This window comes from Phyllostomus hastatus, unplaced genomic scaffold, assembly GCF_019186645.2.
Source record: "Phyllostomus hastatus isolate PE091 unplaced genomic scaffold, TTU_PhHast_1.1 phas_contig_29, whole genome shotgun sequence".
NCBI classification, from domain to species: domain Eukaryota; kingdom Metazoa; phylum Chordata; class Mammalia; order Chiroptera; family Phyllostomidae; genus Phyllostomus; species Phyllostomus hastatus.
In genome coordinates this window covers 42,901,737-42,915,955 of record NW_025333835.1, presented here as the reverse complement: position 1 = coordinate 42,915,955, position 14,219 = coordinate 42,901,737, and the positions used below count along the sequence as shown (strand labels likewise).

Genomic DNA, 14,219 nt, shown 5'->3' with positions numbered 1-14,219 from the left:
AGCATGTGATCCACCATAAATCCTTGCCAGGGCATTTTCCATCTCAGACATCGCCTTTTTCAGAATTTATGTTGTATCTCCAAATATAAGGAGACCTATGTATCTCCAAGTAGATCCGTATGTTTTTAAGAGAGGGGAGCCCCTCGGACATTCTGCCTGTGGTGTGACATCCACCAAAAAGTCGGTTCTGCAACACCATTCGCTGAACTGAACTGGGGCAAACGAAGACCCTGGGGACGGGCGACTCCCTGAGCTCACATTCAAAATCTCTGTCTCATCCCTGAATGCTACTTCCTTACCAGCAAACATTCCAGATTGTGCTCGCATTAACACACATTTCATGTTGTCATGTTCAAAATTAAAATTCAGATAAGTGGTTTTTTTCTCTCTTCTCTTTGACAGTTAGAAACAGATGTTTTAACATCCTGAGGAAGCCCTCATATGATAAGCCCTTAAAATATGAACATTAGATGATCACTGAGGGCAGATAAACACAAAAACAAAATATTTCGGCTCCCAGAAGGCCAAGTCTGAGAGACCAGAAGTAACCAGAGGAGCAGGAAATAGCATTACGATCACTCACGGTCATTTCTCAGGGGGCTGAGATGATTTCCAATGATCCGTAATAATTAATCACTAACACCGTGGCCCACTGAAAAGATTTGATAGATGATAGATAGATAGATAGATAGATAGATTATCGCTTCTCAGCCTTTTGGCTAAGATCAAGTGTAGTATCTGTTCTTATCAGATGGATGGATGATATAATCCCAGGGGCACAAAGGAGCTCTCTTGCCCAGGACCCGCATTCACACTGTACACTCGCCTAATCTCTCCATGGGTCATGTGGCTACTAAGGCTGCTATGTGGCCCACGGCCTTCTGGATGGAGCCTCTCTCTTGCTGTCTTGTGACCTCCTGGTGAGGCTCTTGCCTGTGCGTTCGTGCTCTCTGTCACCCGAGAACACACAACCGGGTGGCCATGGCAGCTGCGTGGCCCGTGACTGCGCAGGCTCCACGTGCAGGCTCCCAGAGGAGAGGCACAGCAGCCGGGAACAGGCTCAGCTACCTGGATAAGGACGGAAACCCTGTAACAGCCCCCTGCGGGCCCCAAAGGACCTCACTTTAAATTGGAGTGGGCACTCTGGACACTGGCTCTTGTCTTGGCCTTGCCGAAGACAGCTGGACTTTTTCCTCGGCAGAAAGAAGAGATGGGCTTGGAGACAGGAGTCTGTCGCTCTCCCAGGTCGTGTAGCACCCGAATGACACTTCTTTCCTTTTGCACGAGCACCTGCCTCACAGGTTTGGCTCTTATGGTGACAGGCAGCTGGACTTCTGTTTTTGTTCGGTTCCGCTGCCTGTGGTGTGGAGCCTTCGAGATAGGAGCCTTGGAGGCGTCCCAGAGAGATGAGTAGATCTTCGTGTCCAGACAGGACAGAGCCATGCACCAACCCTGGTGCGTCCGTGGGGGCAGAGGTCAGTGAGAAGAAAAACACCCTGCTGGACCACCGACCACACTCCCGGGGCACGGAGGGGGGCAGCACTCGGGGGATGCGGGACCGGTGGATGCAGGCTGCTCCAGAGAGACGGAGACGGAGACAGAAAAAGTTGCTGCTAGAAACTGAGGGCCAAGTGTGATTCATTTGGGCTTCTTTCATTCAATTCTCAACTTCTGTTTTAATGGTACCTTGATGACATGGTCTCAGAATGAATAACTAAACTTTTTTGAATATTACTCATCTACATACCTTCAATCACATCGCCCCTGCGCCCGATGATGTTTTCTTACAGACACGGTGTGTCTCTGCGGCCACCAGAGAGGCCCCGGGACCTGAGATCCCTCTCTGCTGCTCCTCTGTACGAAGGTGGGCGTTACCCACCAAAACAGAAAAACTGCAGGGGATAGCTGGGACACGCAGAGGAGATATTTATTTATTTGTTTATTTATTTATTTATTTTTAGAGAGGGAAGGGAGGGAGAAAGAGAGAGAGAGAGAAACATCAATGTGCGGTTGCTGGGGGCCGTGGCCTGCAACCCAGGCATGTGCCCTGACTGGGAATCGAACCTGCGACACTTTGGTTCGCAGCCCGAGCTCAAACCACTGAGCTACGCCAGCCAGGGCAGAGGAGATTTTTTAAATGCCAGATCCCAGTTCAGTATACCAGGCACCATTGGGCTTCTCCTCCTCAGTGGATTTGCAACCACTGCGATTGCCTTTTATGTGCATGTAACTGGCCACTTGTTTTGGTTTGCAAATTCTACATTATGTACTACTAAACACAGATAGCCTTTGAATTGGTATATATTGTTTCTCTCCACAATTTACTATATCTTACATTGATTTTACTTTTTAAAACTCATTTTTAACATTTTCAATTTTGACTTTTACCCTGAAACTTGGGCATGTGACCTAACAGATTCAAGGCCAAAGCTAACACAAAACTACAAACGCTCCTTTGATGGACGGTTACTTTACACTGGGCTTCGGAGTGTGTCATCCGCGTGTCCCCAGCCCAGCCACCCCAGTCCCCACGCTCAAGCTCCCTTTGGCTGTCCTGGCCCAGCCATGGCACGTGAGGCCGAGCCACGGGCAGAAGCGCATCACGAGCCCGAGACAGTGTGACAAAGGTCTCCAATGACGCTCCAGTGTTGTCAGAGTCCAGGCCACAGCTCGCAGAACAGTCACTTTGCACAAATTCAAAACAGCCTTCCGCAAGCGTTTCCAGCAAAGAGCCTCGGGCTTGTGGACTTTGGACCCGCAGCTGGGCAGTGAGCGAGGGCGCACCACCCGGTGCCGGCACTTCCTGCTCTTCGGCGCCCAGGTGTCACCTCGTTCCCTGCTTTGGGATCCTTTCAGAGCCGCTGGGAGAGCCGTCGTCCTCAGGCAGCGCGTGTCGAAGGGGTCAGTAGCTCCAGCTGTTGAGGCGCCCGCAGGAGACGTCACAAAACAATACCGCCCTGGCTTCTCCGGCCGCTCAGAACCCCACGAGCGCAACTGCAGGACGGGAGCACACGCCAGACGCACGGCTCCTCGAGAGGCTCCGTAAATGCCAGCAACTGCACCACAACCTGAAAACACCGTTTGCCACGATCACACACAGCCTTGGAGCTTCCGAGTGAACCTCGGCCCCATTCCCCAAAACGCCCGTTCACGGGACCCCCCGGAGGTCATCTGCGGCAGCGTCTTCCACAGAACCATAAGAGTTACAGCTGTTTAGGGGTAGACCGGGCCTTAGAAGTCATCTGTGCATCATCCTTGTGATCACCGGTCACAGATCCGGGACGACGATAACAGACGTTTATTGACCAAGCGCCACGCCCCAGAGCCGTGATGTAAGCATTTCCACAGTTCAGTGCGTCTGTCACTTCCCAAAGGCCCTCAGAGCTGGCACTTTTCTCACCCACGTTGGACCAATGAGGCTTTAAGAAGCGTGTCCAATGTCCCACGCTGGGGAGGCAGGCGCACCCGGCTCTTCGCCGTGGCCCGTGTAGCTCTGAGCCACCGCCGGGTACCAGCTACTTCTCCATCTGACAAATCATGGAAACTTCCAGACTCCCACATCTGGTGGCTCCCTCCTTCTACTGGAGCTTGCCGTTCTCATACAGGGCAAGTCATGCACACCCGCGGAAACTGTTGGTCCCACCTGTACTACGAGCCCGACGCAATGGTTATTTCTGGGTGTTTGTGTTAAATTATAAAACTCACCCTGGCTGGCATAGCTCAGTGGATTGAGCGTGGGCTGCGAACCAAAGTGTCGCAGGTTTGATTCCCAGTCAGGGCACATGCCTGGGTTGCAGGCCATGACTCCCAGCAACTGCACATTGATGTTTCTCTCTCTCTCTCTCTTTCTCCCTCCCTTTCCTCTCTAAAAATAAATAAATAAAATCTTTTTAAAAAGACTGTAGATAAGTCTTTAAAAAATAAAAATAAAAAATAAAATAAAACTCTAGAGCTGCTTGAGGCTTTAGAAGCCATTCTGCCAAACTTTTCATTTCAGAGATGAGGAAGTGGGATGGCTTTCTTAGGATCCCATAGAAGGCAGAGCAAGAAATAATGTTTTCAGAGTTAAAAATAGTGCCTTGCTTGATTGACTCCATTCCTTCTATTTTTCCTAAAATGCACCTGGCCTCATTAACCTGGTATTAGAAACTTATGAGGAAGGTTATCATCCTCTCCTGAAAAAAAAAATCTCTCTGCAGCTAACGTTATTAACATCTGGGGGGGGGGCGGGGCTTTGATTTTCTTGCCCCAGTTTATGGAACATGTAGTTCACGGGCATAATGCGACTTCTTTAGCAAACGGTCAGTTCCCCGTTCAAGGATTTCTAGCAATTTTATAATAATGCTGTACGGTCACCCTCTTCAGCCACGGTTTTATTGTCCATGGTTCCAACGATCCACATTCTGCCACAGTCCAAAAATAGTAAAAAAAAAACAAAAGAAACACAAGAGAACAATTCACGAGAACAAGAGGAGTCTTCTGCAGGCGGCACACCCAGGACAAGGAGCCAGCACAGAGTCCCGGCCACCAGAGCTGGGGTGGGGCCGCAGGGCGCTGGGTCTTGGAGCGAGTCCAGAGCGCAGCGATGAGATGCAGGTCACCAGGCTGGGGCTGGACCAACAGCAAGGCTCCGGTGAGGTTAAGCTGCAGGCCACTGGCTCAGAAGGTCCTAAAGCCCTCTTGTCTGTGACCACAACTGGCTCCAGAGACCCTCCCAAGGCTGTGTGGGAGGACAACGGGAGGGACAAGACACTGGCGGGGGGAGAACATGCAGGGGAATATAGGGCTGAGAGGCCGAGACAGCTGGATGGAGATGGGTGTTTCTCGGGGGCCAAGGCCTAGGACCCCCACACCGATCTCCTCTAATAGAAGGCTGTTCGCAACCAGAGAATCACAAGTGTATCCGGGCAAACCCCCAGGAAAACCAGGAAATGGTTAAGAAACTGGGAAAGGGGTCCTCAAAGGGTACTTTTCCCTATTTCTTCAAGATCACTGGTCAAGAACAGGGGACAAGGATAGAGGCTTATGGAATCTGGCTAGAGACCGGCCACTAGTCAGAGTTCTGGAGGATGTGACCAGGGGTGACGTTCAAAATACTGAACAACCACGGGCACAACAAAAGCAGCGCCCAGCGGGGAAGGAGGTGCCCGCAGACAGCCAGGCTCCGCCCCCTGCGGCAGCTCCCTGAGCTCCTGGGCAGCAGAGGCCGTGCTGCTGCTGTGAGCGTCTCTACCTGGAGAAAGGCCCGGATGCCCTAGATACAGACCAGTCCTTTATTCTTTTTTTTTTATTGCATCTTTTCCCATGGCCATTGATCGCCCTTAAACTCCCTGCCACCTCCGCCCGCCCCGTCCCCGCCGCAGCCCTGTATGCTGCGTAGGATGAGACCAGACCCCCAGGCAGGGCGTCATCTCCTAAATGCTCCCACTGCCTCCTGTGATGACCACCTCTGGAGTTGGCTAACCTCTGGGGCTGCCACCTTCACCTCCCCCTTCCCACGCCGGGCTTCTTTAATGCCCAGAATGTGCTCCTCACGGTCCAGTGTCTGCCTTTGCTGCTCGGGGCTTTCTTAGCCTGCCTCCTGGCTGGCTGAGGAATTCGAGGCATGTGGCTGTGAGGTCTCTATCCTGAGAGAGATACCAGAGGAAAACCTCAGCTGAGATGTCTGGGGAAAAGAAAAGGAAAGGGAGAGGAAATCTGAGCCACGGATACTGCTCCAGCCCGTTTCTTTGTAGATGTTACAAGAGTTGGAAACAGCAACAGGCGTACCTGAGACACGTCAAAAGTATGTCGCAGCACTACACAAGGAGAAACCCGCCCCGAGTTTGCAGCAACTTTACAGAAGTAAAGAATACGTGTTTGGTTCACAGTGACGCTCCCTCCTGGGGGTAGGGCGCTGTGCACTCGGCCAGGAGGAAAGGAATGCCTGGCATAACTCGGCCTTTGTTCCCGCTCCATCTGCCCGTTCCAGGAATGTTTGCAAGGGCTGCCTGCTCCACTTAGTGCACCCCTTCGTCTCGGAGAGGAAAGCTGCAGCCTCTACATTTCAAAGGATCATGAATCAACATGCATTAAGGGGGAAATGATGAGTTGTTTCTAGCACTCTTTATGCATTTTGAGAGTTCCACTATTTATGACTTCCTATGTCCTAGGGTGACTCTCACTGTTTTGTTGCTGGAGGGGCTTTGACCCAGGTCTCCCAGGACGTGTGTCCTAGGATTAAATATGAGGAGGGACCCCCCAAACCAGAATTTATTTATTTAAAAAACATTGTGTATGTATTCTTCTGTGTTTAAACTTCAGTCACCTTCAAAGTGCTCTCTGTTTGATGCAATATGTCTATCGAGATGTTTCTTTCCACTGCTCAGGACAGTTATTGAACTCATCAGCTTTTATGCCTTTTAGTGCTTCTGCTATTTTTTGTTTTCCCTCTTCCACATCAGTAAAGTGTTCCCCTTTGAGGACATTTTTCACCCAGGGATACAAACAAAAGTTGCTCAGGGTGAGATTGGGTGAACAGGGAGGGTAGGGCGCAGGGGTCATGCCATCTTTGGTCAAAAACTGCTGGACACTCAGTGCGGTGTGGGCGGGTGTGCTTGTATATCACCCATCATGAAATGGGCAAATGCATTGTAAAAAATCTTCAAAAGAATTCACTGAAGCCGCACACAGCCTCTCACAACAACGCCAGCTGGCACACTGACCTAGTTGGGTCCTAGAACACTCACCTAGTGGGAGAAGCCTGGACTACAAGGCGCCTGCCCTCTGGAAGATAATTCGGGTTTGGGGGGTTCCCCCTCACGGCATTCTTCCTAGACCTCCCTCCCGAGACTGACCCCACAGTGCTCGTGAGCCAATGCGTGTGCTAAACTGAGGACCACAGCACCCCCTCCCAAGAGCAGCAGGCCAAATCCCCCACCTTCCGCCTTCTCAGAGGCCCTCCTGGTTGCATGATACCCAGAGGAGATTCTGGCTGTTTCCAGGCCCAGGCTATTTTGGCGTGTGCTTGGAGTCAGCTCTACGAGGTGACTTCTGAGCACACACCCTGATGTCTCTCCAGCACTTCGCTTTGGCTCTGTGGTCTCAGGCAAGACCCTTGGACTTTGTGATAACAGCAGCCAGGTCAGGGGGCTCATGGGAGGTTTAAATGAGTTTGCCCTACATGCACCTGGCGCCCCTTCCTCACTCCACACCATCCTCCGAAGCCTGGACAGTGACGGGACGTGGGGAAAGGTGTGGAGTGACAAACGCCCCATCTGCCCAGCTCCACGATCCAGGAAAACTCAGCCGAGCACCATCTGTCACCGCCCCAGCCAAACCGAGAGTCCTGAGCCCTCGGTCTCCACTGAACTTCGCTTTCCAAACAGGAGAACAAGGCCACCAAAATGCAGCTCGTGATCCTTTCAACTGCTAACGGCCCAGTGTCGCATGTGGAGGGCCTCAGTAGTTACAGCAGGTCGGAGGAGAACTCTTCTAACACCACGCCCTTCCCTTCTCCCTCTCTCCCCCTCCCACCTTCAGCACATCCATGGAACCCGGAACGCCGCTTGGAAGCCTCTAGCCTGGACCACCGCCTCCTCCCCAGAAAGCCCCGCACCAGGGGCCCTGCAGTGGGCTTGGGGTTCTGCCACCCACCGAATCACACCTACAATCTGAGCCCTGCCAGTGCCACCCGGGAGCCAATACAATTAACACCTTCCCAATCCTTCAGAAACAAGCATATTCGAGAGATACAGCTCACGCCAGTTTCTTCCTATACCAACTCCTTTTTTTTTTTTTTCCTCCTTCTTGCTTCCTATCTGGGCAAAGCTCAGGGCCCCCAGCTGTTGCTGCCAGTCAGCTCGCCCGCATCTCCCTTTTGGGAATGTGTTTTTCCTGAGGCAGCATTTCAGGCCCAGATTAGCACCGATGCATTAGTGCTTTTTATCGCCTAGCAATATCTGTCATCCAAAGGGCTGAGTGACACAGTCACCATCTCTCAGGGTGCATTTGCTTGCAGCTTTCAGTCCACCGCCTCACCATAACCTGCACTTGAACCACACGGAACAGCTCTGCGCGGAAGCCGAGGCGCTATTAGAGTTCAGCGATACTTAGTCACAGAGGCCCGTCTATCCCCCTCGCTGATCTGTGCCCCTCCCTCTGGACCCTTTTCCACCACAGATCCGATTTTTCAAAGAATTTCCGTTCCCAGACACATAGCAAGTGTTCAACAAATCTTTCATCATCTGATGGAAAGCGCTGGACATGGGAAGCTGCTCCGGAGAGCCGAGATTCTCATCGCGGAGTCTCAGACTCAGCAGGGAACTCGGGACTCGCACAGAGCGAGCCCTTCGTTTTGTAGCTGAGGAAAGTGGGGTGCAGAAAAGTGAAGGGGTTCACCCCCATTCCCACGTGAGCGCTGCATGTGATCACTAGGACCTCCTGCTCTCAGTCTGCAGGGGACCGTGCCCATAAAAATGCCCCATGATTCTTGTCCAGGTCCCTGAGTTCTAGAGTTTCAGTTGGAGCACGATGTTGCCTGCTATCACCGTAACCCTAGGAGTGTGGTTGAGATAAACTTTTCACTTCAAAGATGGAAAGTGTTCAAAGCTGGCCATCTAAAACTAGAATTTCTTTGTGTGCCCGAGACAGTTCCTTGAAGATTTCACAGACCTGGTTATGTGCCAGAATTGTTAGCTAGGCAGCTTTCAAAATGTACTTTCTCAACAAGAACATTCATTCAAAAAGATACATGCACCCGTATGTTCATTGCAGCATTACTTACAACAGCCAAGATGTGGAAGCAACCTAGGTGTCCATCAGCAGATGATGGATGTTGAACACGTGAGATATATAGAGAGATATATAGAGATACAGATATACAAACACACAATGGAATAATACACATCAATAAAACAGTGGAATCCCGCCATTTGTGACGACATAAAGGGCATTATGCTAAGTGAAATAAGTCACACAGAGAAAGATAAATACCATATGGTTTCGCTTTTATGTGGAATCTAAGAACAAAACAAACAAAACAAAAACTAACTCATAGCAACAGAGACCAAAGGGCGGTGGCCAGAAGAAAAGGGGTGAGGGGATGGGTGGAGGGGAAGGGAAACACTCGTACAGTCAACACTATCGTGATGAGTTTGCATAGCGACAGATGATTAATGGGGTGTCATGACGATGGCGTGAGGTACGAAAATGGTGAATCACTATATTAGACAACTGAAACTAATTACAAACAACGCAAGATCGTATGCCAGCTACACTTAAATTAAAACATACATATACTATATACACACATATATATAATATAATTTCTCAACCAAATCTATCTCGGGCTTGGCCAAAACTGGAGCATCTGTCTGTCTGCTGCTTCTGGTTGGCTTGTTTATTTTCACTTGCTTGTTCTCTCGGTGACTCTGCCGCACGTCAGGTTTGGAGACTGCAGATCCAGCCCGCGTCTGCTCCTTAATCCCACTCAGCCGTGGGCAGCACGGAACCTCTGCTTGGAGATACCCAAGGACAAAGACACTGCTGGCGCTCTCCGCGGATGGCAGCGGAAGGCACCCGGCAAAATTTGAGCCCGACATCGTATCCTGTCGTAATAATAATAAGAAGAATGTGGGTCATAAACTGCACTTGCGGGATCGCCAGAGGCAGATGTGCTCTGGTGCAGTGCTGGGCCCCCCAGCGCCACCCGCCCCTCCCCCACCCCGGGCCGTGAACAGCTGGCCAGGCTGTGTGGCTGAGGCTGAAACCTCAGACGGCTGCGGAGCAGACCTGCGGATCACGAGGCAGATGTAATTGGAGACTCCCGTATTTAAGTGGACAGAGTCTTGTCAACATATCGCTCCAGCACTTTGTGGCTCTAAGCCCCTCTTCCTGCCTCCTTTCCAAGTCATTCCATGCGTCCCAGTCGTGTCCAGGAGTGCACATGCCCAGGCCTGGGACCCACGTGTCCTGAGTCACCCACCGGGCTGTGGTTTATGTGCTTTTCAGCTGGTTTTGGTTCCTGAGCAACCTCCTGGTCACTGGGGATGATGACCTGACCCTGTGTCCGAGGGAGGTGCCGTAGTGTGGGGTCCCAGGTACAGGAACATCACGGGGTGGAACAGGTGCTTCCCCGGTGTGGGGGGCCATGGGGAGTGGGGCGGGGGGAGGACCCAGGCTGCGCAGCTGTTCTGGGTCAATCATTTAGCCTTTGTGTGTAAAGCAGAGGTGGGGACAGCTCCCCAGCTGGTTATGACTCGAGATAACTCACAGGCAGCACCAGACTGCCTTTCCGCAACATCGGCCTGAGAACAAGACAGCCCCAGAAGCAGGGAAGGCCGTGGTGTATGGGGACAGCTGGGGAGGACCCGGTCCCCGTCAGAGTCAACAGAGAAGAGACCATTCTACAGCCCAGCAGGCCCCCGCCCTCCCGGCCCCTCTGCAAAACTGCAGAAACAGCCGGGCCTGTGCTTTCATTGCCACGGCGGCCCTGCAAAATGCGGTGTGCCATTTCCGCAAGGCCTTGAACAGGCAGAAAGCGCAAAGGCCGGCCACAGTGACGGGCTCCAGCCAGGACCGGTGGCGGTCCCAGGCTCAGCCTCAGTGGCTCTCCGGGGTCATGGCCTCACTGTTGTTGCTCCGCCTCTTAGTTCACGAGCTGGCCCCTGACTCGGGGCCAATGCAGCTGATCCTCTCCAGCTCCACGGTGTCCACGTAACACGGGGTTTCACTCCCTCCCCCACCCGGAAAGCACTGGGGGGGACGGTGGAGAAGGAGTGTCCAGATAAGTGCACACATTTGCTGTCAAATATCTCAGTCAGGAAACACCAAAAGGTCCAAGAGAGAGGTCCCGGCTACTCAAGTGCAGGCCGGTGTCGCGGCTTTAGGGACACGCTGGAAACCAGAGCTGGGACTCCCGTGCACAACTTACAAACCGCTCTCTGTGACCAGGGGCCAACCAGCCCGACCTCAACTCGTGTCCTCGGGGTCCTCTTCCAGAAGAGGGGGGACGTGGGTGGGTTCTCTCTGTAGACCTGGTGACAATAAGAGCCAACTAGGCCGCTCAGAGGAACGGCCCCGGCCACCAAAAGGCACGGAGAAGGCGGACACAATTTTTGTAGCCCTAGAAACCGAGACAGGGCGGGCAGGACGCAGGGAGATACGGACTCACCAGGGAGAAGCCAGGCGGAGAGGGGAGCGTCCCCAGTGCCCAGAGGGGGCGCCCAGTGAGGCCCACGGCAGACGGCTCTGCACTCGTTTGCAAAAAGCCCACCCCGTCAGGGGGCCACAGTCTCCCCGTCAGAACACCTGTGCTCAGCTACGCTGCCAGGAGTCCGTTTCCAGAGCCCGGACACCTGTAAGTATTTTAAGGCTTAATCTGTAAAGGGGCAGAGGGGAGGATGGCTGATGGCTGGGCAGGGGGTGCCTGAATGACTATGGGGTCCCCACTACAGACGTTGGCGGCACAGTGTCCTCCCAGAACCCGAGCCTGCCAGGCACACGAGCTGTTCCCACCTGGACTTTACCCTTGGCCGCCAGGGGTTCCGTGTGCTTTCCCCTCGAGGCGTGCGTGCACGGTGCCTGGATGGTGCAGGGGGAGCGGGGCGCGGAGGCCGGAAGCTGTCTAGGGCTGAGTCCGGCTCCGCTGACCCATCTGCTGCCCCGCAGCCCTCTCTGCAGCCTCTGCCGATGCAAACTCTGGGCTCACTTTCCTGAGACGTTGCGAGAAGCCTTCTGGGCCCCTCCCAGGTTCCTAGTCCCACGTGCACCACTCTCAGCAGAATCATGAAGCACGCAGATCCCTGGGCACCACCCAGACTGACTGGAGTGGAAAAAAAGGGAAAAAAAACTGAGAAATCTGCGTTGGAACTTCATCCCAAGGGAGGCTTATGCACCCTCACGACGGAAGGTTACGGGTTCAGGGGGCAGCGTCTAAACTCCTTCACCCGTTTCGGGGGCCTTTGCAAACTGCCTTTTCCGTTCCATTCCCAGCATCCTCTTGGCTTCAGCATCAGCAGCTGACATTCGAGTCCACATACCGCAGGCCGGGCACTGGGCTGCTGGCTGACATGCATCCGTTTACCCCTCAGAGCTTCTCTACGAGCAAGTCCGATGACCGCCTCCATCCGACAGACGCGGAGACTGAGGCCCGAGGAGGGTCCGTCAGGGGGACGCGATCACGCAGCGAGCATGATGCAAAGGTCGGGTCCGAACCCCTGTCTCTGACACAGCAGCGCTCTTGTGTCAACCACCCCTGGTGGCCCCCACTCTCCCTTCCCTCCAGCGGGCCCGGGGCGTCGCGCCCGTGTGCCCCTGCTCAGGTCGGCCCCTGGGTCTCGCATGCCCCGTGACACCCTGGCCCTGTGCAAAAATGTGAAATCCAAATGCCTTGTTTGGCCCCCAAACTCCCATGGGTCCCGCGAAGGGGTGTTGGCTTCCTCCTCCTTCGTGCACTGGCAGTCTTCGGTTCGTAGCTCTGCATCAGCCCCTGCCGTGATGATTCGTGGTCCAGCCCCCTTCACTGAGCTTAAAAACTCCTAAGACGCAGATTGTTTAAGGCAGCGAAACTATTCTGTATGATACCACAGTGTGGGTCCATGACGTTACACATTCATCCCAAACCCGTAGAATACACAACACTAAGCGTGAGCCCTAATGGGAACTCTGGACTTCGGGTGCTAATGACATGTGCAACTGGCGTCATCGATTGCAGCTGATGTCCCACTCTGGTTGGGGGTGCCAGTACTGGTGGGGAGGGTCTGTGCATGTGTGAAGACAGGGGGGATGTGGGAAACCTCTGTCCTTCCCACTCCATTTTCCTGGGGGCCTAAAATTGCTGTAAAAAAAATAAAGCCTATTCAAGTTCTAAAATACCCCATGACTACGTCCTGGCACACGTGAGAGGCAAGTTCAACAAAGGCATGAATGACAAGATAGCCGCTTCCTGATGGGACTGAGAGAAAATGGCCTGAGGAAGGCCTGAGCCATGATAAGCGGCAAGGAGGTGGCTCTGAGAAGGGACAGAGTCCTGAAAACTCGGGAGGAAGCCTTGGGACAAAGAGAGACCGGTGCGGTGCGGCCAGGCCCAGCAGGGAGCTGAGGACGGGGGCGCCCAGCGGGGGCCATGCAGGAGCACTCGGAGGCCAGAGTGGGCAGCAGGAGAGCTGCAGGGAGGAAGGAGGACCCCAGGAGGGGCCACGAGAGGGAAGCAAGTTGGCACGCTCCAAGAGGCTCAGCCGACAAGTGCTTCTGAGCCCCGACCATTCCAGAAGACCAGCCGGCCATCAGACGCCACGAAGTCAACCTCCGAGGGCAGAACGGCAGAGTCCAGGGGCATCCGGGGACCGTTCGTCACGCAAACGCGATGCGAAGGAGAAAGCCAGCAGTGGGATCACGCTGCAGGAACCAGGCGGCAGTGTCACGGACAGTGATTCCAAGAGATGTTTTAATGACACTTCAGGGGCCAGGGACCGGAGCATGACGTACTCTTTAGAAGCGGGGCTATTAATGACTTGTTTTGGAAGGAAAATCTGGAAGAAGAAGAGGAAAATGAGTACTACCAGCTGTGTGGTAATGCCATTGAGTAGATAAAAAGGGGAAATCACATATATTTAGAAAAAAAGTGGCTGCCGAAGAGACTGTGCACTCTCACGTGTCGGCTAAATGAGAGGTTAAAAGACTGCCCCGCCGTCCTGCGCAGGTACGCTCACTGCTGACACTGGACTCGGCATTAGCCACACGCGGGTGGGCGTCCCAGCCCCGGCACTTCCTCGCTCTGTGACCTTGAGTGGGTGTCTCAGTGTCTCTGAGGCTCATTGTTCTTCTGCGTGAAAAGGAGATAGTAGGACTTATCTCCCCGGACTGCTGTGGGCACGAAACGAGACACGGTGTGGCCAAAAGGGCCTGGGAATGGTGGCAGTGGTGGTGATGTCACTGTTGCTACCATACATTTCACTGCACCCTTTGCCTGCGCCCGCGTCCTGTGCCCCCGAGCAGATGGTACCTCCCCACCTGCAAAGCCGCCAGGTGAGTCCAGTTGAGGAAACTTCAGACTCTGTCGCTAATCTAAGCGGCCCCGGTACGGGGCAGCGTGCTAAGCCTAATTAACATGCCCAGATAGGCCCTGACCAGGGTGGCTCCGCTGGTTGGGCGTCACCCCACAAAGTGAAAGGTCGCCGGGTTGACCCCCGGTCAGGGCACGTGCCTGGGCTGCAGGTTCAGGGTCCGGTCAGGGCATG

General features: G+C 53.6%; 1 pseudogene; it reads left to right on the top strand.

Annotated features, from left to right (window-relative positions):
* The first annotated feature begins 699 nt into the window (after window positions 1–699).
* LOC123818972 lies at window positions 700–792 on the top strand (annotated as a pseudogene).
* Window positions 793–14,219: the final 13,427 nt, after the last annotated feature.